The sequence below is a fragment of the Sminthopsis crassicaudata genome, chromosome 2 (assembly GCF_048593235.1).
Source record: "Sminthopsis crassicaudata isolate SCR6 chromosome 2, ASM4859323v1, whole genome shotgun sequence".
Classification (NCBI taxonomy): Eukaryota; Metazoa; Chordata; class Mammalia; order Dasyuromorphia; family Dasyuridae; genus Sminthopsis; species Sminthopsis crassicaudata.
Window position 1 is genome coordinate 379615805 of NC_133618.1, and position 27568 is coordinate 379643372.

Consider the following 27568-nt stretch of genomic DNA (forward strand, 5'->3'; position numbering starts at 1 on the left):
ATCGGCTATGGTGAGTGAGATGGATCCCTCCTGCTGATCTTACAAGTTTCCAAGATAAAAAACTATTTTACCCCATCTCCTTGCTAGTTTTGCTGTTTCAGGACCTGTTGTGGCATACTATTTTATGATTGCCCAGAGGTGAACATGAGAGAATTAAAGTGATTCACTGCTTCCTCCAACATTTTGGCTCTGAGAAGTAGTATCCAGATCTTTATATTATTAATGTGATGGTCAGATTATAAGGTTTAAAAATGCTAAATTAATAAAGAAGGACTCAGAACTTGAGGTGTCATTAATTAAGCTTGAGTAGGCATGTTGGTAATGTAAACTCTTTAAGTCCTTATAAATTCTCACCTCACCTCACTATCTACTGGTCTTTGAATCAAATTAAATTTAGTAGAGTAGGAACTTCATCAACAATATGGAAAGGAATCTGATTCTGGAATTAGGCAGTCACATCCTGGTCCAACAGTACAAATGCTCATTAAGACATGATTATAACAAAATATATGTATATATTTTTCAATGTTTTAATTCAATAATATTATTAACATTATTTTATTACTATTATCATGATTTTGTATTGTTATCTCTGAAAATAATTCCCCTTGATCAGAAAATGATTAAACCAGCAATGCTTTTCAAATGAGGAGCAAAAGGTATAATGGAGTGAATTGTGTTGTAATTTACCAGTATTGCACAATATGATATCAGGCCCCCCTTTCTGGATCTCTGTACTCTTTGTAAAAGAAAGTAGTTTGACTAGTTGATTTCTATAGTCTTTTCCATTTCTAATGATTCTAAATAGCTGTTTTTGCAAGTATATGCATGTGTAATCTCTCTCTCTCTCTCTCTCTCTGTCTTTGCATATATATATACATACATATACACATACACATATATATATATATATACATACACATACACACACACACATATATATATATACATACACACACACACACATATATATATATATATACATACACACACACACACACACACACACATATATATATATATATATATATATATATATATATATATGTAATTTTAACTGAGAAAAGTTAAAACAAGTCTTGGCCACACAGGAAAAGAAAATGTCAAATGAATTATATAATATTAAGTGTTCCCTATACTGAACATAGATTTTGCATTTTAGAACAGAGAATTAAAAGGATAATGTTAATACAGTCAAAATTCCTTTGAGGACATAAATGGATTAAAAAAAAATCAAGAAAAGAAAAATGGTCAAGCCCTTGAATAAAGAGGAATGGATTAGAAAGCCAGTTCTTCACCTGCTTTATAATTAGTAACAATTCCCATTTGTATAGAAAAATGTCCCATCCTGATTTGAATGGTAAGAATTTGCTAAAGTAAAACCACCACTCTCTCTTCCTTCCACTTTCTTTTTCTGTCTTCTTTTCACTTTTTTTCTCTTTTCCTTCCTTCCTTCCTTCCTTCCTTCCTTCCTTCCTTCCTTCCTTCCTTCCTTCCTTCCTTCCTTCCTTCCTTCCTTCCTTCCTTCCTTCCTTCTTTCTTTCTTCCTTCCTTTTGATTTTTCATTGTCCATTATCTAAATTCCTCTACCCACACCCATAAATTTTGATGGCTTGAAATCCCCTGGGCTACCATCTCACTATAAAATATCCATAGCTCTGTCATGTAGCTTCTTTATATAAATGCACTCTACTCACCTCCCACTAAGAAAATTAGCTCTTTAATCATTTGAATCCAAATAAAAATGCTGTGATACCCTGAAGGCATAGAAGTTGTACACTTTGGAAAGAGTGCCTGAAATTTTCATCAGCCCATTTGGTGATTGAGGGGAGGAGACTGCAGGGAAAAGCCAGGCAGGGTGCACAATGAGGGTACAGTAAGGGGTTGCTTGGTTCATTTTCTATAATAACCAAAGTCAGAAAGAAAGCTGTGCCTTACTAGCCTACAAAAGACAGAAGGTCCTTTTCTCAGCCACTGTCCTGTGGAGGAGAGTAAAAAATTGTTTCCTTTATGTGTAGGATCCTGATATTAAAATGAAGTAACTGAGAAAGCGCAAACAGTCTAATTTTAGACATTTAAAAGGTCCCTTATGCTCTCCATCTGCATTAATTTATAGGACTTCAGACTCTAACTTTCAGTCTCAGGTTTGCCATCAAAGCCTGTATTTTCTAGCACTAACCTAAATGAAATGATTCCCTCAATTCCAGTTAGAATATGCTGACCAAGACAATAAATTATGCATGCAGATGCCAGTTAGAGGAGGCATATCTTTCCAAATCCCCCAGCTGCTCTCCCTCCAAGGTGGAAGAAGTTTCCGCAATAACCCTTTCTTTCATAGTATCCTGTTAAGTAGTCATAGTATTGCTAAGGTTCAGTTTGAGGGAAATCTCATTGTTCTCAGAAAAGTAAAAAGAGAAAATTAATCTTTTCTATAGCCTCCTCCCCATTCCTTCCTCTGTGAGTGTAAAGTACAAATGGTTGGAAGCAAGGGATAGTGGAGAGTGACTGTTTTTTAGTCTTCAATTTCAAGCTGAACCTCAGAGAACCAGCATGCTTAGGTTCTGCAAGAAATCATTCCTTCTACTATTTGTTCTAACCTAGCTACAGCTCAGATGCCATGGGAGCACTGGAAGAAATAATAGGAGAAGGTCTTTGGGGAGCCCTTCTCCCAATCTTCCAGGCAAATCCCTTTCCCCATATATCCTTCTGCTAGACACTGATTCTTCCTATCCTCACTACAAGTTAGAGAACCCTGAGCCTCTACTCTGTCTCAAATTTGGGGCTCATTTCTGTCTTCACATCTCATTGATGGAATAAGCAAGTTCTCAGTAATTTTAATCTTTCTGGTAACAGACCAAAAAGCAATATGATCTCAGCAACTGCTTCCTATAAACCCTTGCGCATTATCATATGATATATAGATAAACTTTCCTATATGGGTTGTTTCTTAAATTTAGAATGTGAGCTCCTTAACATCTGTGACTACTTAAAATTCTCTTTCTGTTCTCAGCATGTAGCATAGTAAAAAACACATAGTAGGTGCTTAATAAAATGCATGTTGACTTGACTTGTTATTTTTAACACTTAATGAATGCTTTTTAAAACAGTTTTAATTGATTGATTAGACTTGGATTCCGGAAACCTGAGTTTGAATCTCTGACTCTGCTTCTGATTAACTCTGTAACATTAAACAAGAGATTCAATTACCAATGACCTCAGTTTCCTCATCAGGAAAATGAGGTTGACCTAATTCAACTATTAGGGAGAATGAGTCCAGATAGGAACCTATATACAGACCAATGGCTATAGAATAATATACTATCATATTAACATTGAAAATGACCTCAGACATATTAATCAATTAATACTCATTAATAAGAGAAAGGGAGGGAGAGAGAGAGGGGGGGATGATGGGAGGAAGGAAGGAAGGAAGGGAGGAAGGGAAGGAGAGAGAAGAGAGGGAGTGAGAGAGGAAGGAAGAGAAGAGGGAGGGAGTGAGAGAGGAAGAAAAGAAGGAAGAAGGAAGAGATTTATTAAATGCCTTCTACGTGCTAGATACTCTGATAAGTACTTCATAAATACTTCATTTAATCTTCACAACAGCCATTCATATAGGTGCTATTATTATTACCAGTTGATTAATCAATGTTGTTGTTGCATATAATAAAACGATAAAAATCCATTTGAATTAAGGAAAATGATCTTGTTTTTTGGGTATTTTTAGTCATGTCTGAAACTTCATGATTCCATTTGGATTTTCTTGGGGAAGACTAGAGTGATGGCTTATTTACTTCTCCAGTTCATTTTAAAGATGAAAAAACTGAGGTCCACAGTCACATACCTAGTGTGGCTGAGAACAGATATGAACTCAGAAAGATGAGTCTTCCTAAATTTAGATCCAACACTATCCACTATGCCATTTGGCTGTCTCCAAACTGATTTTGGCTCTTATTAAAAAATGGACGAGGGTAGGGGACTATAAATTTGTTCTCTATGATTACAGTTAAAACTGAGATTCAAGATAAAAGAGAAATGGGCATCCCATTATTTTATCTTCAGTATGAAAACAATTATATAAACATAAATATAGACATTTTTATATATAATTATACAAACAGGTTGGGGAAACAAGATAAAGGTGTCTTAAGCTACATTCTACAAAAATATAATTACAATGAAAAGAAACCAAAGACTTCATAAAATTATAATGTAAATAAATAAAATTTAAATTTTCATCAAAAATAGAATATGATTTTAAAATAGAATGTTGTAGAGATATATCACTTTTTGGAATCACAAGTCATATAAGGCAAATTACATATAAATAGCTGTGTGTGTGTGTGTGTGTGTGTGTGTGTGCGCGCGCGCGTGAGTTATATTTCTATTGTTTGCCCTTCATTCTCAAACATGACCCTGACATAGGAAAGTAATGCCATGAAATGAAAGTGAATAATATTTAAGTGAGGAAAAACTGTGCAAAGTTAGCAGCCTCACATTCTCCTCCAGAGACCTCAGAATTTTATATATTTTGATTTTTAATAATAGCTTTTTATTTTCAAAATACATACAAATATAGTTTTAATATTCACCCTTGTGAAACCTTTTGTTCCAATTTTTTCTCCCTCTCTTCCCACTACCCCCTCCCAGAGACAGAAAGTAATCCAATATATGTTATTTCTTTTATACATATTTCCATAATTATCATGCTGCAAAAGAAAAATCAGATCAAAAAGGAAAAAAAATTGAGAAAGAATAAAAGGAAATAAATAGCAAAAAAGGTGAAAATGCTATATTGTGACCATAGTCCCTTTTTTGGATGCAGATGACTCTCTCCTTACAAGCCTATTAGAATTGGCATGACTCACCTCATTGTTGAAAAGAATCATGACCATCAGAATTGATCATCACATAATTTTGTTGTTATTATGTACAATGTTGTCTTGGTTTTACTCACATCACTTATCATCAGTTTATATAAGTCCCTCCAGGTCTTTCTAAAATCATCCTGCTGATCATTTCTTATAGAACAATAATATTACATAACATACATATACATAATTTATTCAGCAATTCTCCAACTAATTCAGTTTCTAGGTCCTTGACATTACAAAAAAGGTTGCTACAAACATTTTTGCACATGCGGGTCCTTTCTCCTTTATTATGATCTCTTTGGAATATAGGCTCAGTAGAGATACTGTTGGATCAAAGGATATGCAGAATTTGTTAGTCCTTGAAGCATAGTTCCAAACTGATCTCTAGAATGATTGGATCAATTGACAACTCTACCAACAATGTATTAGTGTCCCAGTTTTCCCCTATCTTCTCCAACATTTGTTCTTATATTTTCCTGTAATCTTAGCTAATTTGAAAGTTGTAAAGTTATCTTATGCATTTTGATGATCAATAGTGATATAGAGCATTTTTTCATATGCCTAGAAATGATTTTAATTTCTCCATCTGAAAATTGCCTGATCCATTTATCAATTGGGAATGACTTGTATTCTTATAAATTTGAATCAGTTCTCTCTATATTTTAGAAATGTGGCCTTTATCAGAACCTTTGGATGTACATTTTCCCCCCGAATTTCCTGCTTCCCTTTTAGTCTTGTCTGCATTGGTTTTGTTCATCTGCTGAGATGATTTCTCTTAGTTTGGTTCTTAATATAGTCAATTATGCTAGTAGTTTTCCTATATTGAACCAAACCTGCTTTCCTGCTATAAATAATGTATACAGAGATAGCCCTGTACTGTATTTCCCTGTATTGTGCTGTGCCTGCTCAGGGCTGCTATCCTTCACTGCCCAATTGAGACAGACCTTTTCTGAAGTTCTTCCAAAATATCTCCTGCTAGAAATTTGATATTTTCCAAATACTGTGGGTTCTGTCATTCCTAAACCCATTCAGAGGTTTATCTTGTGTTTATTTGAGATAAGCCAAGAATAGCTCAAAGACCTGTCTATTCAATGCCATCTTGGCTCTATCCCATATTTTTTAATCTTTAAGGCAATGTTCATCATTCACAGACATTATACAAAGGGTTAAAACTGTAGATTTTGTTAGACACACCCAATATTCCACCACTAGTGTTATCTCTTTGAGTAAAGAGACCACATTTTATGTTTCTTTATATATTCCTAAGCATGCAGCATATAATTTTTATATGTAGTGATCTCCATTACTTCAAAAGAACCTTAACTACACTAATTTATATATTTTATTTTTTTTCACTAATGTAGATTTCCAAATACTCAATTATGCTGTATAAGATATATATGCAATGAGACAACAAGCATTTTAAGTATTTGCTATATAATAGTCACATCTTAAGCTCTGGGTATATAGGGAAATCTTTCTTCCAAGCTTTTCGGAATCTTAAAGTATTGTAGCAAATTAAATAAAATAAAGTCCTAAAAGTCAATGTACTGGGAATGAAATTTACCACTTCTAGTTTAACTGGACCTTGTAAAGCCCACAAAACACCCCTGTGTCTATAGTCAGCCTATATGCATATATAGTCTATATGCATATATCCTGCATGGTAGGATTCTAGGGAGATTTTGCTCTGCTAAAATAGTCTTTAAGAAGATAGCATTCTTTACTTCAAAACTCATTTTGAGTTCAGTTTAATTTATGTTACTGGAGAAGGCAGCAGATCCAGAGCATGCATTTGTTTATTACATTTGATTTTGCCCAGTGGCAGAGGAGTGAAATCCATGACCTACAAGGGGTCAATGAATATTTGAACAAATGGATTTTCAAAATGCTTGACTTTTTTGTTCTTTCACTTACTGCTTAAAACAATCTCATACTTTAGAAGGAGCCTTTGCTAGAGGATTGCTCCTTTGGAAATAAGGGGCTGTCAATTAAATTAGATAGTGAGCTAATATGTTACTAATGTAAGCATTATTATAGAGGATTGAGAATTCTAAAGATCTGGTGATTTGCCCCAAATCACACATTATCCTGAGCATTACATCCAAGATGAAAATCAGTTCACATTGGTAAATGAAGCAACCAATAGTGAGAAATCCTGGATTCAAGGTGCTTAACATCTCTCCTCTGGTGTGTTGCAGTCTTCTATTTGTTTCCCTTTGATTAAGTTTCTGTCATTTATCTTCTACACAGAATGTTCCATAGTTTTTATTAGAGGTAGAACTTAAACACTGGTAATCCTTAAATTTGAAGTTTGACTAACTGATCCTCCATTATCCTGATGCTCTATTAGTCTATTAGTCTCTGTACAAATATTTTTATATGAATTATTATTGCTGTTAGATAATCCTCTTGACTTCCAACCAAATATATAGAGTGCTAGACATTAACTCAGGAAGACCTGATTTTATCTCCTGCCCTAGATACTTAATTGCATCATACTTCTGTTCAAGTCACATAGTCTCTACTTTTGTCTTTTTCATCATCTTTAAAATTGTGATAATAATAGCATTTACCTCTCAGGATTGTTGTGAAAATAAACTTAGATAGCATATGTAAAGGGCTTTGCAAATGTTAAAGCAGAGATATAAATATTAGTTATTATTAATAATAAAATCAACAATATTGCACTCACATTGCCTCTGAAAAATGGATAATGCTACTGATAAAAAAGGTTTTAATCTTTATTGGATGAAGTGACAGTTATTCTGTTGTTTTCATATATATGTGTGTATATATGGATGTATGTGTACATATATACATATGTTTGCATATACCAATAAAGTTGTATCCAAGATTTTAATAATTATTTAGGCTTTTTAATGAAGGGTTCTCCATAACTGTATGAACAACATGGTGCCAGAAGGATTATAAAACTTCTGTTCAATGGAGGCATTTTTATAACCTTAAAAATCATTAAAAATTTAATGAGACATTCAGCACACCTCTCTTTCTAAGTCCCTTAGGGGCATAAAAAGTATCCTTCCAAACTATATGAAAAACATATTCTTCCATATGTCTCTTCTTTGTCAAAGTTTTCTCTTATTCATAGAAGACCATAGACTCCCAGTGCTGGAGACCTTCAGTATCACCCAGCCAGCTGTTTCATTTTATATCTCAGTAAACCAAAGTGCAGAAAAGGAAAAGAATTCTATATAGAATATGGTATAGTGAGTCAGTTGGTCAGATAGAATTAGGAATATGGTCTCCTAAATCACAGACCAGTATAGTACTCTCCATTGCAACATGGTTGCCTGCTAATGAGGATGTGTATGAGACTTTGATACTCTGAGGGGAACATTTGCTGGAGAATGGACTCTTGAAGTTATGAAAGCTTTAGCTATGTGCCCTTAAAAGTATGTGAAGATGTGCAAAAAATTTTTGTAGTGGTAAGGACTTGGAAACTGAGTGGATGCCCATCAGTTGGAGAATGGCTAAATAAGTTATGTTATATAAAGATTATGGAACATTATCATTCTATAGGAAACAACCAGCAGGATGATTTCAGAAAAACCTGGAGAGACTTACATAAAATGATGGAAGGAATGATCAAATCATTTATTAAATATTTACTATGTGGAAAGACACATAGTACAATAGAATAGTTGAATAATATTAAAATAATGAGAACCAATAATATAAACAGTAAAATAAGACAGTTTCTTTTCTCAGGGAGCTCACATTCTAATAGATAAGAAAACACATAGGGCAAGTTTCAGTTACAAAAAAGTGGAAAGTTTCCATGGTACTTAAGATATAGTAAGTGGCATACTTGTCTTTAATGTCATTTTCACTGTTAAAATAACAGTTTCTGATGTAGAACTATTTGACAGTGACTGGTACTAAAATATTTCTTTCCTGTGCCATTAATTGTACTCCCAGGAAGAGTTACCAGGTTGCATTTCCAGAGAAGCTACTTCCCAAAAGGATGACTGTGATGTTAGACCAGTTGTAGTTTTATTCCAAAGGTTTTGATTTCAAAATCCTGTGCTGATTTTGCCTGATTAAACTCAAAATTAGAGATGGTTTGATTTTCCTGACTACAGAATATCTTTCCTTTAGATAGCCTTGCCTCTTCACCTACTGTCATTTTCCATCCTGTGTAAAGTAGTTAGTAGACTCTCAAAGTTGAAAGAGCCTTTCAATTTCATCTATTCAACTACTTCGATTTATATCTCAGAACCCAGAGTTTACAGAGGGGAAGTAATTACACAAAGGGTATATAATACATTACAGTTTGTTAGTTAGTAGTTAAATAGCATAACTATCCCCCTAATAAAGGAATTCCTTCCATATATAATTCTGGGAATTAGGATTCTGGAGTAAATTTGGAGTAAATTATTTGCAATGCAGTTCTAGAACCAGTATTCTATTGCCTTGGAAAAGTTACACATTTCTCTGAACCTCAACCTTCTCTTCTGAAAAATAGAGATAATTATTATTTTACTTACAAGATGGAAATGAAAATTAATGAAAATATATGAAATATTTTGCAAAATGTGAAATAAATTGCAGAGAACCTATTTTGGTATGTGGTGCAATGGAAAGAATATGACTGGAATTAGAAAATCAGTACTCAAGTAATCAGTCTGCTGCTTTCTCTGCTGTAGCTGTAAGACATTGAATAAATCTCTTAGCCTCTCCAGTCTTTAAGATTCCCCATCTGCGAAAGAAGGGGATCAAGATTAACAATGTCTCTAAAGTTTTTCCCAGATTTATAGTTGATTAATTAGTTCAAATGCCATCTTTTTCTGATACTCAGGCTAGGTTAGAAATTCTTGTCCTGAGGGAGAACCAAAATAACAGAGTAAAAGCAAAAACTCTCAGCTTTTCTTCAAACTCTTTCAAATACTGTTAAATAAAAACTCTAAGCAAGTTTTAGTGTCAGAACCCACAAAAATATGGAGTGGGACAATTTTCCACTGAAGACAAATTAGAAAATCAGCAGGGAAGGCCGGTTGCATCAGGGTGGGACTGGAACACAGTCTAAGCACAGAGTTCAACAGGATAGCCCCTTAGGTACCATTGAATTATCATTAGGAGCAGCAAAAGCAGTAAAAGGTTGAGCTTCTAGGGGTATCACTCCATAAATGATCCTGGTTCTAAGACTGGATCAGGGTCCCAAGATTGAGTAAGAGCACTGTTATACTAGAACTTACAGATAGAGTAGAATGGGGACCTTCTTTACAATTTCAGTGCAGAAAATAGTGCTTGTGGTCACTCATAGACCAGATCATAGCCTATGAGAACAGTTCTTCTGGGGCATACCATTTTGGAAGAGCCAAAAACTTAGAGGTCCCTAGAAGAATCTTTGAAAATAGCTGTACAAAAGCCCTGAAGCTTGGAACATTGCACTCTCTACGCTAGAAACAAAATTCTATTTTAACAGAGTCAAAAGTTAAGCAATAGGCTAGGGAAATGAGCAAACAGAAAAAAAAAATCTGACCATAGAAAGGAAGGAAGGATGATAAGGAAGATCAAACACATTCAGAAGAAGAGAACAAAGTCAAAGCTCCGACATCCAAAGCTTCCAAGAAATATAAGAATTGGTCTCAGGCCATAGAAGACCTGAAAGGAAATTTTGAAAATCAAGTAAGAGAGGTGGAGGAAAAATTGGAAAGAGAAAGGATAGTAATACAAAAGCTGCAAAAGTTCACTAAGGAAAACAATTCCTTATAAATTAGAATTAAGCAAAAGGAAGCTATCATATGAGAAATTAAGAAACAACAAAACAAAACCAAAAGAATGAAAACATAGAAAACTATGTGAACTATCCCAATGGAAAAATAACTGACCTGAAAAATAGATACAGGAGAGGTAATTTTAAAATTATTGGTCTACCTGAAAGCCATGATTTAAGAAAGGTCTATATAACATTTTTCAAGAAATTATCAAGCGTTGTTCTGGTATTCTAGAACCAAATAGTAAAACAGAAATTGAAAGAATCCAATTACCCCCTGAAAGAGATATCAAGATGAAAAGACGGGAATAGTATATTCAAGTTCTGGAATTCTTAGGTCCACAAGAAAATATTGCAAGTGTTTAGGAAGAAATAGTTCAAGTATAATGGAGTCACAGTCAGGATAATACATAATTTAACAGTGTCTACATTAAAAGAGTGGAAAGCTTAGAATAGGATATGCCAGAAAGCAATGGAACTAGGATTACAGACACAAATAACCTACCCATTAAAACTGAGTATAATCCTTCAGAGGGAAAGGTGATATTCAGTGAAATAGAAAATGTACAAGTATTCACAATTAAAAGATAAGAGCTGAATAGAAAAGTTGATTTTCAAATACAAAACTCAGTAGAAGCATAAAGAAGTAATCAAGAAAAAGGTATTATAATGGATTTAATAATGTTGATCAACTACATTCCTGCATGGATGATACTGTAAATCATTAGAACTTCCTCATTATTATGACAGTTGGCAAAAGCATATATAGACAGAGGGGACAGTTATGAATTGAATATTAAGGACTAATATGTTTAAAAATAAAATTAAGAGGTGAGAGAAAAAATGTATTGGGAAAAGTGAAAGGGATAGATGGAATGGTATAAATTATCTGTCATAAAAGACAAGAAAAAAGCTTTTTCAGTGGACAGGAAAAGGGGGAGAAAGGGGAAAGGGAGTGAACTTTATTCTCATCAGAACTGGTACAAAAAAGTACAAACATATACAATAAATAACAATTCAAGATGAATATAGAAGTCTATCTTATGCTACAGGAAAGTAGGAGAGAAAGGGGGTATGAGAAAAAAGGAGGATAATAAAAAATAGGGCCTATTTTGGGAGGGATTGATCAGAAGTAAAAACCATTTGAGTAGGGATAGAGTAAAAGGATAAAGAGAATAGAATAAACAGGGGGAAAATAGAAATATCCATGTAACTTGGGAAACTAATTATTAAAAAGCTTTTTATTTTCAAAACATATGCAACATTTTGCATATGAAAAACAAATTCCAGCAGCAAGAGATACGAAAAAATGCCATTCAAAATAACTGTCAGTAGTATAAAATATTTGGGCATCTACCTACCAAGGAAAAGTTAGGAATAATATGAAAACAATTACAAAGCACTTTCCACACAAATAAAGTCAGATCTAATCAGAAAAATATCAAGATAATTTTTCACTATTGACCCTTGCATAGCCTTATGTTTCAGATTATCCCATTCTTCCTCCTATCCCCTCCTCTAGATGGCAAGCAATCTAATATATATTATACATGTTAAAATATATGTTAAATCCAATAGGTGTAAACATATTTATACAATTCTCTTGCTGCACAAGAAAAATCAAATCAAAAGGAAAGAAAATGAGTAAAAAATACCAAAATATAAGCAAATAGCAACAAAACAAGTGAAAATGCTAGGGTATGATCCATATTCAGTTCCCACAGTCCTCTCTCTGGGTGGAGATGGCTCTTTTCATCACAAGATCACTGGAGCTGACATAAGTGATTACATTGTTAGAAGGAGACACATTCATTAGAATTGTTCCTTGAATAATGTTGATGTTGAGGTGTACAATGATCTGGTTCTGCTCATTTCACTTTGCATCAGTTCATATAAGTCTTTCCAGATTTCTCTAAGATCATCTTGCTGATAGTTTCTTGTAGAATAATAATATTCCATAACTCATCCATTTTTCCAACTGATGGACATCCACTCAGTTACTAGTTTCTTGCCACTACAAAAGGTCAGCTACAAACATTTTTGCACATGTGGGTCTCTTTCTCTTCTTTAAGATCTCTTTGGGATATAAGCCCAGTAGAAACACAGCTGGATCAAAGGATATGCACAGTTTGATAACTATTTGAGCATAGTTTTAAATTGCCCTCCAGAATGGTTGGATCCATTTACAGTTTCACCAACAGTGTATCAGTTTCCCAGTTTTCCCACATCACCTCCAACATTCATCATTATATTTTCCTCTCATCTAAGCCACTCTAACAGGTATGTAGTGGTGTCTCAGTTGTCTTAATTTGCATTTGTCTGATCAATAGTGATTTAGAGCACCTTTTCATATGATTAGAAATATTTTTAATTTCTTCAGCCGAAAAATATCTGTTCCTATTCTTGGACCATTTATCAATTGGAGAAAAGCTTGAATTCTTATCAATTTGAGACAATTCTCTATATATTTTAGAAATGATTAGACTAGAACCCTGATTAGATTAGATTAGATTAGAACCCTTAAATGTAAAAAAAATGTTTTTCCAATTTATTTCTTCCCTTCTGATCTTGTCTGCAGTAGTTTTGTTTATACAAAAACTTTTTAACTTAATATAATCAAAATTATCTATGTGGTGTCCAATTATGAGTTCCAATTCTTCTTTGAACACAAATTCCTTCCTTCTCCATGGATCTGAGATGTAAATTATTCTTCTAATTTGCTTATAATATCACTTTTTATGTCTAAGTCATGAACCCATTTTGATTTTATCTTGACATATGGTGTTAGTTGGAGCAATGCCTAGTTTCTTCCATACTAGTTTCCAATTTTCCCAGCAGCTTTTGCCAAATACTGAATTCTTATCCCCAAAGCTGGAATTTATCAAACACTAGATTATTGTAGTTATTGACTATTTTGGCCTATGAACCTAGCCTATTTCACTGATCAACTACTCTATGTAATATAGTTTTAGGTCCGGGACAGCTAGGCCACCTTCATTGACATTTCTTTCATTAATTCCTTTGAAATTCTTGTTTTTTTGTTCTTCCAGATGAGCTTTATTATTAATTTTTCTAGGTCTATAAAATAATTTCTTGGGAGTTTAGTATGGCATTGAATAAGTAGATGAATTTAGGTAGTATTATCATTTTTATTATATTCTCTCAGCCTATTTATGAACACTTAATATTTTTCTAATTGATTAGTTCTGACTTTATTTGTGTGGAAAGTGCTTCATAGTTGTTTTCATATAGTTCCTGACTTTTCCTTGGCAGATAGACGCCCAACTATTTTATATTATTGACAATTATTTTGAATGGAATTTCTTTTTGTATCTCTTGCTGCTGGAATTTCCTGGTAACATATAAAAATGCTGATGATTTATGTAGATTTATTTTGTGTCTTGCAACTTTGCCAAAGTTGTGAATTGTTTCTTGTGTTTTTTAAATTGATTCTCTAAATATATCATCTTATAATTTACAAAGAGTGATAATATGGTTTCCTCTTTAACTACTCTAATTCATTTAATCTCATTTTCTTTTCTTATTGCCAAAGCTAACATTTCTAATACAATATTGAATAGTAATGGTGATAGTGGGGAGCTTTGGTAATCTTATTGGAAGTGGTTCTAGTTTATTCCCATTACATATGATACTTGCTGATGGTTTTAAATAGATGCTACTAATTGTTTTAATAAAAAGTCCTTTTATTCCTATACTCTCTAGTGTTTTTTAATAGGAATGGGTGTTGGATTTTATCGATTTTTTTTCTGCCTCTATTGAGATAATCATGTTTTTTTATTAGTCTGGTTATTGATGCAGTCAATTATGCTCATAGTTTTTCTCATATTGAACCAGACCTGCATTCCTGGGATAAATCCTACTTGGTCATGTTGTATTATCCTGGGGATGATTTTCTGTAATCTCTTTTCTAATATTTTAAGATTTTTGCCTCAGTATTCATTACAGAGATTGGTTTATAACTTTATTTCTCTGACTTCATCCTACCTGGTTCTAGGTATCAGTACCATGTTTGCATCATAAAAAGAATTCGGTAGGACTCCTTCATTCCCGATTTTTTTTTTCAATTACTTTATATAGTATTGGAGTTAATTCTTCTTTAAATCTATGGTGCAATTCATGTGTAAATCCATTGGATCCTGGGGATTATTATTTTTTTCTTTTAGGGAATTGATTAATAGATTGTTCTATTTCTTTTTCTAAAGTGTATTATTTAAATAATTTATTTCCTCTTCTGTTAACCTGGGCAATTTACATTTTTGTAAATATTTCTCCATTTCACCTAAATTATCAAATTTATTGGCATATAGTTGGGCAAAATAACTTCTAATTATTGTTCAAATTTGCTCTTCTTTGGTGGAAAGTTCTCCCTTTTTATTTTTGAGACTAACAATTTGATTTTCTTCTTTCCTTTTTCTAATCAAATTAATTAATTAAAGGTTTACCTATGTTGTTGCTTATTTCATAAAATGAACTCAGTTTTATTTATTAATTCATAGTTTTCTTATTTTCAATTTTACTAATCTCCCCTTTTATTTTCAGAATTTCAAATTTGGCATTTAATTGAGGGTTTTTAATTTCTTCTTCTTTTTTTTTTTAAAGCTTTTTTAGTTGCAAGCTCAATTTATTTATCTTCTCTTTCTCTATTGTATTCAAGGAAACATCTGGAGATATAAAATTTTCTCATAACCACTTTCACTGCATCCCACAAATTTTGGCATGCTGTCTCATTATTGTTACTCCCTTGGATGAAGTTATTGATTGTGTCTAAGATTTTTTTTTTATTTCACCCACTTAGGCTTAGATTAATTTAATTTCAATTTTTAAAAATCTATTTTCCCCTTGCCTTTTATTGCATGTCACTTTTAGAGCATAATGATCTGAAAAAATGCATTTACTATTTATAGCTTTCTGCTTTTAATTTTGAGATTTTTATGTTCTAATACATGGTTGATTTTTGTATAGGTTCCATGAATTGCCGAGAAAAAAGTAAACTCTTTTCTGACTCCATTCAATTTTCTCCAAAAGTCTATTATATGTAACTTTTCTAACATTCTAGTTACCTCCTTAATTACTTTCCTATTTATTCTGTGCTTTGTCTTAACTTTTCTAAAAATTTGGATGCTGTACCATTTGATGCAGATATGTTAATATTGATATTGCTTCATTATTTATAGTACTCTTTAGTAAAATATATTTTCCTTCCTTATCTCTCATTATTAGCTATATCTTTAGTTGATCTGAGATCAAGATCACTACCTCTGCTTTTTTTTTTAACTTCACTTGAAGCATATTATATTCTGCTCCAACCCTTTATCTTCACTCTATATGTATCACCGTGTTTTAAATATGCTTCTTGTAAATAACATACTGTAGGATTCTGTCTTTTAATCCATTCTGCTATCTGATTTCATTTTATGAGACAGCTCATCCCATTCCCATTCCCATTTCAAATAACTAATTCTGTATTTCCTGTCCTCTTATTTACCCTAAGTTATCCTTTTCTCTTTCCTTTCCCCCTTCCCTCCTCTCCAGTATTTTAGTACTGACCACTACACTTCTCCTATGCAATCCCTCCCTCTTTCTTACTTCAGTTTTCTTTCTATTAGCCTTCTTCTTTCTTTTCCTCTTTTTCTTCCCACTTTCCTGTAAGGTGAGGCAAGTTTATCTGTGAAACCAAATATGTCTACTATTTTCCCTTTGAACCATATCAGATGAGAGTGAGATTCACACAATGTTCATCCCCTTCCTTTCTTTCCCTCAAGTATAATAAGTTTTCTTTGCCTCTTCATGAGATGTAATTTTTCTTACTTTACCTTTTTCCTCTTTTTCTAGTATAATCCCCTTTCCACTTCTAGTTTCTTTTTCATAGTATCATAATAAAATAAAATTATACTCATACTTTCTAAATATATGCAAAGTATAACTACAATTCTTGAGTTCTTTCTTTTTTACATTTTTATGCTTCTTTTGAGTTTTGTGTTTGGAGATCAAAATTTTTGTTCAGCTCTGGTCTTTTCATCAGAAATACATGAAGTTCACCTGTATCATTGAATGTCCATTTTCTTCCCTGAAATATAATGCTTATTTTTAGCAGGATAGTTGACTCTTGGCTATAATCCAAGTTTCTTTGCTTCAGAAAATCAGAATCCAGGCCCTTAGATTTTTTAAGGTGGAAGCTGCTATGTCCTCCTGGGTAACCCTCATTGTGGCTCCTTGATATTTAAGTTTTTTTTTTTTTTTCTTTCTGGATGATTGCACTATTTTGTTGTTGTTGTTGGTTCAATAGTTCTGAAATTTAGCCACAACATTCCTCAAAGTTTTCATTTTGGGGTCTCTTTCAGGAGGTGATTCAGAGAATCCTTATAATGCCTATTTTACCTTCTGATTCTAGGACATCAAAGCAGTTTTCCTATAACATAATGTCTAGTTTTTTTTGTTTTTTGTTTTTGTTTTTGTTTTTTTTTTGTTTTGTTTTTGTTTTTGTTTTTTTTTTGTTTTTTTTTTGTTTGTTTGTTTGTTTTTAATCTTGGCTTTTAGGAAGTCCAATAATCCTTAGATTGTCTCTCCTAGATTTATTTTCCAGGTCAGTTGTTTTTCCTAGGAGGTATTTTACATTTTCTTCTATTTTTTCAACTTTTTAAATTTTGTTTGATTGATTCTTGAAGATTTATTGAATCATTCACTTCCATTTGTTCAATTCCAATTTTAGTGTATTATTTTCATGAGTTTTTTTAGCTCCTTTTGTATTTGGCCAATTGAATTGTTTCATTCCATTTCATAAATTCTGTATTTCAACAAATTGGTATCTTTTTCATATCTATTTTCTAAGGAGTTATATGCTTTTTTCCATTACATTAAATCTATTTTGTAGGGAGTTATATGCTTTTCCCCTTTCACCCTATTTTTCCTTTTCTCCTATTTTTAAGGAGTTTTCTTCAGATAATTTGTTTTCCCTTTTTCCATACCCTCTTGCAAAAATCACATTTCCTTTCCCCATTTTTCTTCTAACTCACTTTTAAGATCCTTTTTGAACTCTTCCAATAAAGCCTTGTGAAATGGGGACCAGTTCATAACTCCTTTTGGGCCTTCATCTGGAGTTGGTTGGCCTTTAGTAACCTCAGGATTTGAGATTTGTTCTCTTTCTCCATAAAAGTTGTCTATGGTCAAATTTCTTTCTTGCTGTTTTGCTCTTTTTTTAAGGGTTGAGAGCTGCTTTTAAGGTAAAGGAGCAGCAGCTGCTTTAGTTTTCCCTTTAACTGGTATTTCTGACTGACTTCTGGTGCTGGGTTATTGTGGCCAGGTGCTGAGTTCTTCTAGGGGGCTCAGTGGCTTACAGTTTGCTTTTTGTAATTGCTTTTGGGTGATTTTACAGCAAATCTGCTAACCATCTACTTGCAACTAGGAAAGAGTAGCCTAACAGCCAGAAGACTCCCTGGTATATGGATGCTACAACACTGTCTCCCACCCCAGCTCCTTGTCTCCAGCTCCCTGTGCTGCTGTCTGGGCTTAGCAGACTGTCCCTCAGCTTGTTTGAAACAGACTTGTTCTGAAGTTCTTCCAATTATCTTCTGGAAATGTGTTGTATTCCAAATATTTGTGGGTTCCATCACTCCAAAACCAGTTTAGATGCTTAATCTGCTGTTGATTTGAAAGAAAGACAAAGGAAGCCTTGTCTGCCCCTTATCATCTTGGCTCTGCCCCCTCAAAATCCCACTTTAAAGTTTTCAAAGAACTTTATATACATTATCTCATTTTATGATCCCCAAAACCCAGAAAGATAAGTTCTTTTAACATCTCTATTTTACAGATAAATAAACTACTGCAGACAGAAATTAACTGACTTGTCCAGGATCTTACAGCTAATAAATGTCTGAGGCTGGATTTGAACTCAAATCCTTCTTTTACCAGACCTATGGCTCTATCTATTGTGCTGGAAAGAGCATTCTTATGTGTATATGAGCTTAGGCTATGTGACTTTTAACTGAAAATCTAAATCATTTTTTCCATTATATTTCTGGCATTCAAGAGCAATGAACCCTAAAAAGACAGTAATTTATGGTGTGATTGTAGGATCACAGGCTTAGAGTAGTATGGGAATTTAGAAGTTAGCTATTACAATGTCAATTTATTACAGAAATTGAGGCTTATAGAATGAATTGACTTCCCTAAGATTAAATAAATAGTAGGTAAGACACTGAACCTAGGTCTCCTAATATTAAATATGATAGTATTTCCATTATTCCATGCATGCTAGTTGACTTTTGAGGTCTTTCCCATTCTAAGATGTTTTGATTTTTATGATTCTGAGGTCCCTTCTATCTCTGACATTCTATGGTTCTAAGCTAGGCTGCTTCTAATTTTAAGATTCTCCTTATCTATGATTCTAGGAGTTCTAGATTTTTCAGTTCTAGATAGTTAAGCTGGTTGCCATGTAGTTGTCAAATCCTTTTGTTGTTATTTAAAATTTGACTTTAATATCACCACCACTGCTGGCTCACAACCCTTTTCTTTTGAATTAAAGCTATCTAAATGTTTCTTTGCCCCAAGTTTCTTTCTCTATAAGAGTTACCTGCTGGGATTGTTGATTTTTCTGAATTCCAGAACCAGAGCCCCACTTCTTAATCTGGGTTTAGTTAAACTTCCCCTACTGCTCTTGGCACTTGTCGTCAAATATAAAAGAGTCAAATGGAGGGGGTGGAAATGCTAATTAGGCCTTGTCACAATTCATGCTGCTGTTGTAAGAATTCACAGTATGCAAATTAGGTTAAAATCTACCCTGGGAATGTCAGGGTCTGGGATTACTGATGGAAAAATGGCAATTCCAGGGTTAAAAGGTAAAAAATGATCCCTTTCTTGCCCAGCACATTCTCCTACCTCCCACAGCCTTTTTTTCTTCATCTACCACTGGCTATTATTTATTCTATCTAAACTGAGATATAGCTATTGATAAATGAACTAAGATGGCAAGTAATCATTGTGTTCATGTGTATGTGTGTATGTGCATGTGTATGCATGTGTTTAAATAATATACTCTTTGCTTCTCAATGTTGCTGCTATATACAGACTAAAAATGAGCTAAAAGGATTTAAAAAAAATAAGCCATTCAACTTAGTGTAAATGTCACAGCGTCAAATATTAAATACAGAGAATTATTAACATAAGTGGCCTCCTATAATAAAGCTCATTATTAATAGCCCTATTAGCCCACCATTCATTTTAACTGACAGCCCCTTATTTCTAAAGCAGCAGTCCTCTAATTCTACCTATCAAAGGACCCTTTCTAAAACTTGAAATGTTTTAAAGCAGTGAGGGAAAGAGCAACAGAATCAAGCAAGTGTCCATTGAGGGAATGTCATCTATTCTCCTGCTCTTGGGGAACAAAAATCAAATTTAATAAACACATGCTCTGAGTCTGCTGTATTATCAACTATTAAAGCTAGAACTAAACCCAAGTTGAAAAGTTTGGGAGAGGAGGTGATGCTAGCTTTTCAAAGATTATGTTAGCAGAATAAAATATCCTAGAGGTCTTACCAAACAGTAAAGATTATGTGTATCTAGAGCCCCAGAGACACACTGTGCACCATACAAGATCCACTTGGGCACAGTTTAGATAGTTTTATCTCCAGGGGGTTTCCTGTCAAAATGTGTATGTGTGTGTGTGTGTGTGTGTGTGTGTGTGTGTGTGTGTGTGTGTGTGTTGACATTTTTGTGAATATTTTCTTTTACTGGGGCAGCTAGGTGGCGCAGTGGATAGAGCACCAGCCCTGAATTTAGGAGGACTCGAGTTCAAATGTGGTCTCAGACACTTAACACTTCCTAACTATGTGACCCTGGGCAAGTCACTTAACCCCAGCCTCAGGGAAAAAGAAAAAAAAAAAAAAAAAGAATATTTTCTTTTATTACATCATGGAGCATTTAGGAATCTGTGTCTTGAAAATTATATTTAAGTATATAAATGTGTAGTAATTCCTTTCAAAATAATGATCTCTTTGTGTGGAAGTTCCTGCGTTAAGTGCTGTGAGATATACAGAAAAGTTTAAAATATAATTCCTCCCCCCTTAAAAAGATTATAATTAGATAGGGGGTGGGATTCATGTAACAAGATTAACAAATATGAAGATTAAACAAAGTAATACAAGATATGCATTCAGAGTGAAGTAGTATACAAGTCTATGAGCCCAATGATTGACATATTTGGCAAAAGCTATGAGTAAGCCATCTGTTACTATAGGAATATTAAAGAACTAGATATTTGAAGACCTGGGATCAAATCTAATCCTCTTACTAAGCATGTTACCAAGGGCACAACACTTTAATATCTTCCTATCTTCTCTAGGTCACTCTTGTGTTTGAGATTTAAAATTCTTTATATTCAGTTTCTAACCTATCCCATCTGACCCAATTTCCCGTATTCTCTCTCTTACCCTATATATATTCTATCTTGTAGTCACATTGACTTATTTTACCATATATGCAATCCCAAATCTCCTTCCTTTACATTTAAGACTTTCTGTTTGCCTAGAATGATTTTACTCATCAACTTCTTTTCTTGGAAGCCTTAGGTTCAGTTCAAATTTTCCTTGAGACTTCTCCTGATAGCCCCAATTCTTAGAAATTATTGTTATCCCCTCAAATTATTTTACAGAAACACAATTTGTATTATTTTTCTATGTAGATGTCATTCCTCAACTCTTTTAGAAATGCCTGAGTGAATATAAGGTAATTTTTGGTGAGGAAGAAATATAAAAACTAACAGGACTCAGAAAAGACAAACCTCAAGTAGAATGAATTCCAAAGGATTACTCAAAGGAATAAGAAAGAGAATAAGATGGAGAGATAAGAGAGTATTTTTCTGGTATGGGGATTGTCTTGGACAAAAGTTAGTAATATAGGCTTTAGTCTGCAACTAGGAACTCAATACTATAATGTTTAAGACATTCGAGAGACATAAATATTTGGGTTATTTAATTATTTTCTTAATAATATCAGCATTTTAAATGAAAGTCGATGGTATTCTCAAAGGCCAAAGGCAACTATGGCAGCAGTCTCATGGGTTATATCCCCTTGGGAAAAAAGGAGTTCCTAAGGGTGGTAACCAAATCTGATTGGCTAACAATGAATGAGAGATGAATTTTACAAAGTAACCTCATTCCAGTGAGAGACTGAGAGTGACATTCAGTCACTTTTGGACAGAGAAACTATTTTTATACTCATATCCTAGTTCTTAAACCTTTAAGAACCTTCACTTATAGCAAATGGAGAAGTTTTGAATGTTGTGGATAAGTTTACTTACCTGGAAAGCAGTATGCTTATCATGTATATTCACATTGATAATGAGGTGGCTCAATGTTTGGGAGGTTCTGAAGGAAAATGTGGGAAAAGAAAGGTTGTAGAGTGACTAATAAACTAAAGGTTTACAGAGCCATTCTGCTGATCTATGCCGGTGAAACCTGGACAGTATATCAGCACCAAGCCAGGAAACTGAATCATTTACATTTGAATTGTCTTAGGAAGATTCTGAAGATCACCTCATTATATAAGATTCTAGACACTGTGGTCCTTTCTCAAACTAAACTATCAAACATTAAAAATCTACTGCAGAGAATATAAATACATTGGACTGGTTACATTATTTGGGTACCAAAAGTACATTTGTCAAAAAGACTATTTCATGAAGAACTCACACAGGACAGATGCTCATGTAGTCAGAAAAAGCAATACAAAGACAATTCTCAAAATCAAATCTCAAGATCTTTTTAAAATAATTTCAAAATAAAAAAAGAACTTTAAAATTGTTCATATATTATGGGAAGCACTGGCATAGGTCTACCCAGCATAGTGTACCCTCAACAGAGAAGGTGTTGTGTCCTATCAGCAAAGCTGCACTGAATTAGTTCAGAAGAAACATGTGATGCACAAAGTTAGAGAATGCACTCCAAATATTCATAGGTGTAATTGTGTCTGACCTGTGGCAGGGCATTGGAGAAAGTATTGCTTTGATCACCTACAGTTTCACACATTTAGTTGACTCTAACATAGTGAGTGATGTAATTTTGGTTCTCTTAGAGAAGGAAGGACAACAATACTCAGATCACCCTTAGCCTTGGGCAATCTAGACAAAGACTCTTTATTGCCCATCCAGATCTGATCTAGTTGGATGGAGTAGCAATATCCAGAATGAAAAGAATGTTAATCTTATCTTCCATCAACTTTGTCCTTGAGAAAATAGGAAATAGGGGAAAAAACAACTGGAGTCGCCCTGATGTTGATAATTATTAATATGAGAGAAATAATTATTTCTCTTAACACTGAGAGGCAATGATATAGGTCTCCTTGAGAATATCATACTAATTTTATGTAGGTCAAGTATGTTTGTTGAATAAATGAATGGATGTATGCAAAAGGGTTGTGAGGCTTACTAGGTATACAACTAGGAAGTGGTGGAGCTGGGACTTGAACTCAGAGTTTATGACTCCAGCTCTTCTGTGTCAGATTCACAGTATATCAACAGTGGATAATAATCTCAGAGATCTTTCATTTCAATCTTCTTTAAAAATATGTCTGACAATTGGCACTAGATATTCTATTAAAAGATGTCTAGTTCTAAATTAGATGCTACCTCTTTGATGGGTCTTTCCACTTTTGGACAACTTTAATTTTTAGAAAGTTTTTTTTTTTTTTTTTTTTTTTTTTTACAAGCTAAAACCCGTTTTTCACAGATTCCATCAATTAGCCCTGCTCTCCAAGGTCTCAAAGAACAATTCCAATTTACCTAAAATGATTACCTATTCCAATATTCAATTCAAGAAACATTTATTTAGCACCCACTAAGTATTAGGCACCATACTAATTGCTGGGAATATAATTCATAGAAAGCAAGGCAGCTCCTGCCTTCAAGGCATTTATAATTTAAAGGGGAAGAAGACACTCAAAAAGAGGGAGAAAAGTAGTAGAAGTAGGGAGAGGAAAATCGAGGAATACATAGCATACAAGTATCTTTTTCCTATAATTGGAACCAAACAGAGCCACAGATGGAAAATAGAGTGAGCTAAGTCCAGTCTCTGTCCTCTATAAAGGATGACATCAGAAGGAGTTTAGTACTTTTTACCTTTAGCCCTTCATCAGAGGAGAGAGAAGTTTAATCAGGATTTCAGTTAACAGTGTGTTGGTGAGTTTAGAAGTGATGACATATGCAACTTTGCCTGGAGTTGAAATCAGGCAATGTGTCAGATGCAAAGTTGAATATTACTTAATGACAAGTATCATACACCTTCTATGTCTTCTTTTCTACTTCTGCTTGTAAATAGAGAAGATTTTGGGGAAAGCAGCATTAGAAGAATTTTTAGAGAAAAAAAAAATGAGCTAAATATTATGGAGAAGGAAATTGTGTATGTGATTTGAGGATTTTAATAAGATGGCAGGAAATACAGAATTAGTAGCTTTAACCCTAAATGTGAATGGGTAAACTCCCTCATAAAGCAGAGGTGGATAGCAGACTGCATTAAAAGTCAGAATCCTACAATATGCTGTTTACAAGAAACACATTTAAATCAGAGTGATACACACAGAGTAGAGGTAAACGGATGGAACAGAATCTATTATATTTCAGGTGAAGTAAAAAAAAAAAAAAAAAAAAAAAAGCAGAGGTAGCCATCCTGATCTCAGATCAAGCTAAAGTAAAAATTTATCTAATTAAAAGAGATAAGGATGGAAACTATGTGTTGCTAAAAGGTACCATAGATAATGAAGCAATATAAATACTAAGTATATATGCACCAAGTGGTAGCATGGAAATTATTAAAGAAGAGCTGCAAGAAGAAATAGTAAAATGAAAATAGTGGGAAATCTCAACCTTGCTCTCTCAGAACTAGATAAATCAAACCACAAAATTAAGAAGCCAAAGAGATAAATAGAATACTAGAAAAGTGGAACCTATATTAAAATTGACCATATATTAGGACATAAAGACCTCAAAGTCAAATGTAGAAAAGCAGAAGTAGTAAATGCATTTTTTTCAGATCATGGTACAATAAAAATTACATTAAATAAAAGGCCCTAGAACATTTCCACAGAATTATGTATAGACAATAGAATTGCCAACTGGTCCTATGCCCAATATGTAGCTGAGGATCTTTTCTAATCTATGTTTAACCAGATGTCTAGTCCCTTACCATCTCAAGGCTGAAAGCTCTTAAAGATATTGTTACTGTTAAAGCTCTAAGGCCTATTGCTGGTATTTCCTCTTCATGTTCTCTAGCTTGGCCCCCACCCTAAGCCACAAATCTTTCTTGCAATTTCCTAAATTGTCTTAGGCTAGAAAAACATTTCACCTCAACATTTGGTTGACAATGTGACACCTGAATTTTATTTGATATATTATTTTAAAGTTGTTTTGAGGGATGTTAGAAGTGCTATTTTCTAAAATTCAACTATTGTGGCTTCACTAATTGAAATGCTGGCTTTAGACCGGCACCTACCATAGATAATATGGTCCGATTTGTGTGTTAGGACAATAACTTTAGAGAATATGTCGATAATGGATTGGAATTGCAATCAGGGTGATAATTAATAGGCAATTGCCATAGTACATTGAAACATAATGAAGTCTGAACTAGAGTAATGGTTCCATAAAGGAAGAGTAAGACACATGTCCAAAAATTATTGTAAAAATGAAAGTTGGAAGATTTGGTGATTTTTTTTGGTTGTCTCCCCAGTTCTGGACACAGGGTCTCTGTCTCTCTTAAAAAAAAACAAAACAAAACAAAAAAAAAAAACAAACAAACAAAAAAAAAAACCATTAATTTATTTATTTTTAGTAAAAGTTGCTTTATAAATCATATTGGGAGAGAAAAAAAAAACAGAACAAAGGGGAAAATAATGGGAGAGAAAAAAAAAAAAAAACAAAGAGAAAATTCAAGAAGTGAACATAACACGTTTGATTTCTTTGGCATACAGATCCAGTAATGGCATTGCTGGGTAAAAGGAACCATAGGTGCAAAAATGTTTGTAAAAGCTTTTTGTGGTAGCAAAGAATTTGAATATGAGTAGATGTCCATTAATTTGTTTTTGTTCTAAGAATTTATTTCTACTATTTCTAGGATTATGAAAAGATGCTCCAAGTCATTATTAATTAGAGAATGCAAATTGAGACAACTCTGAGATACTACGACACACCTGTCAGATTGGTTAAGATGACAGGAACAGATAATGCTGAATGTTGGAGGAGATGTGGGAAAACTGGGACACTGATGCATTGTTAGTGGAATTGTGAATACATCCAGCCATTCCGGAGAACAATTTGGAACTTTGCTCAAAAAGTTATCAAACTGTGCATACCCTTTGATCCAGCATTGTTACTACTGGGCTTATATACCAAAGAGATTTTAAAGGAGGGAAAGGGTCCTATATGTGCAAGAATGTTTGTGGCAGCTCTCTTTGTAGTGGCTAGAAACTGAAAATTGAATGGATGCCCATCAATTGGAGAATGGCTAAATAAATTGTGATATATGAATGTTATGGAATATTATTGTTTTGTAAGAAATGACCAGCAGGATGATTTCAGAAAGGCCTGGAGAGACTTATATGAACTGATGCTGAGTGAAATGAGCAGCACCAAGAGATCATTATATAGTTCAACAATAATACTATATGATGATCAATCCTGATGGACATGGCCCTCTTCAACAATGAAATGAACCAAATCAGTTCCATTTGTTTAATAATGAATAGAACCACCTACACCCAGAGAAAGAACTATGGAAAATGAGTGTTAACCACTACATAGCATTTCCAGTCCCTCTGTTTTTGTCCACTTGCATTTTTGATTTCCTTCTTAGGTTAATTTTACATTATTTCAAAGTCCAATTCTTCTTATGTAGCAAAATAACTGTATGGTATGTATACATATGTTGTATTTAACATATACTTTAACATATTTAACATGTATTGATCTACCTGCCATCTAGGAGAGGGGTGGGGGAAGGAGGGAAAAAGTTGGAACAGAAGGTTTTGCAAGGGTCAACGCTGAAAAATTACTCATGCATATATCTTGTAAATAAAAAGCTATAATAAAAAATAATTTTCTTCTATTTTTATTTTTATTTTATATGGAAAAAGAACAAAATCGTTTATTTTTATAATTCATTCAGAATAGTTTCATCTTTTTAGGGAGCTACATTTAATATGTTTTTAATTTATTTATTTTTTATTGCACATTGCTTATGAATCATATTGGTAGAGAAAAATCAGAGCTAAGGAGAGAAAACATGGGAGAAATAAAAATTAGAGCAAAAAGTGAACATAGCATTTGTTGATTTCTATTGTCTTCATACCTTTTTTCCTGGATGCAGATGACATTTTTTGTCCAAATTTTATTGGGATTGCTTTGGTTCACTGAACCACTAAGAAGAAACAAGTCTTTCATAGTTGATCATCTTACATTCTTGCTATTATTGTGTATAATGTATTACTGGTTCTGTTTGTTCTGCTTAGCATCAATTCATGTAAACCTTTCTAGACTTTTCTAAAGTGAACTTATTCATATTTTTTTTACAAAACAATAATATTTTATTATATGCCCCAACTTGTTCAGCTGTTCCCCAGTTGAGCGTCACCTACTCATTCCAATTCTTTGCTACTGCAAAAAAGAGCTGCTACAAACATTTTTGCACAAGGAGGTCCTTTTCCCTCCTTTATGATTTCACTTCAATATAGACTCCTTAAATGTCACTGCGGGGTCAAAGGTTATGCACAGTTTTATAGCCCTTTGGGCATAGATCCAAATTGCTCTCTAGAATGATTGGATCATTTCAAAACTCTGCTAACAATGCATTATTGTCTTAAATTTCTCAAATCACCTCCAATATTTTTCATTATCTTTTCCCATCATCTAAATCAATCTGAAAGGTGAGAGGTGGTACCTCAAAGTTGTTTTAAT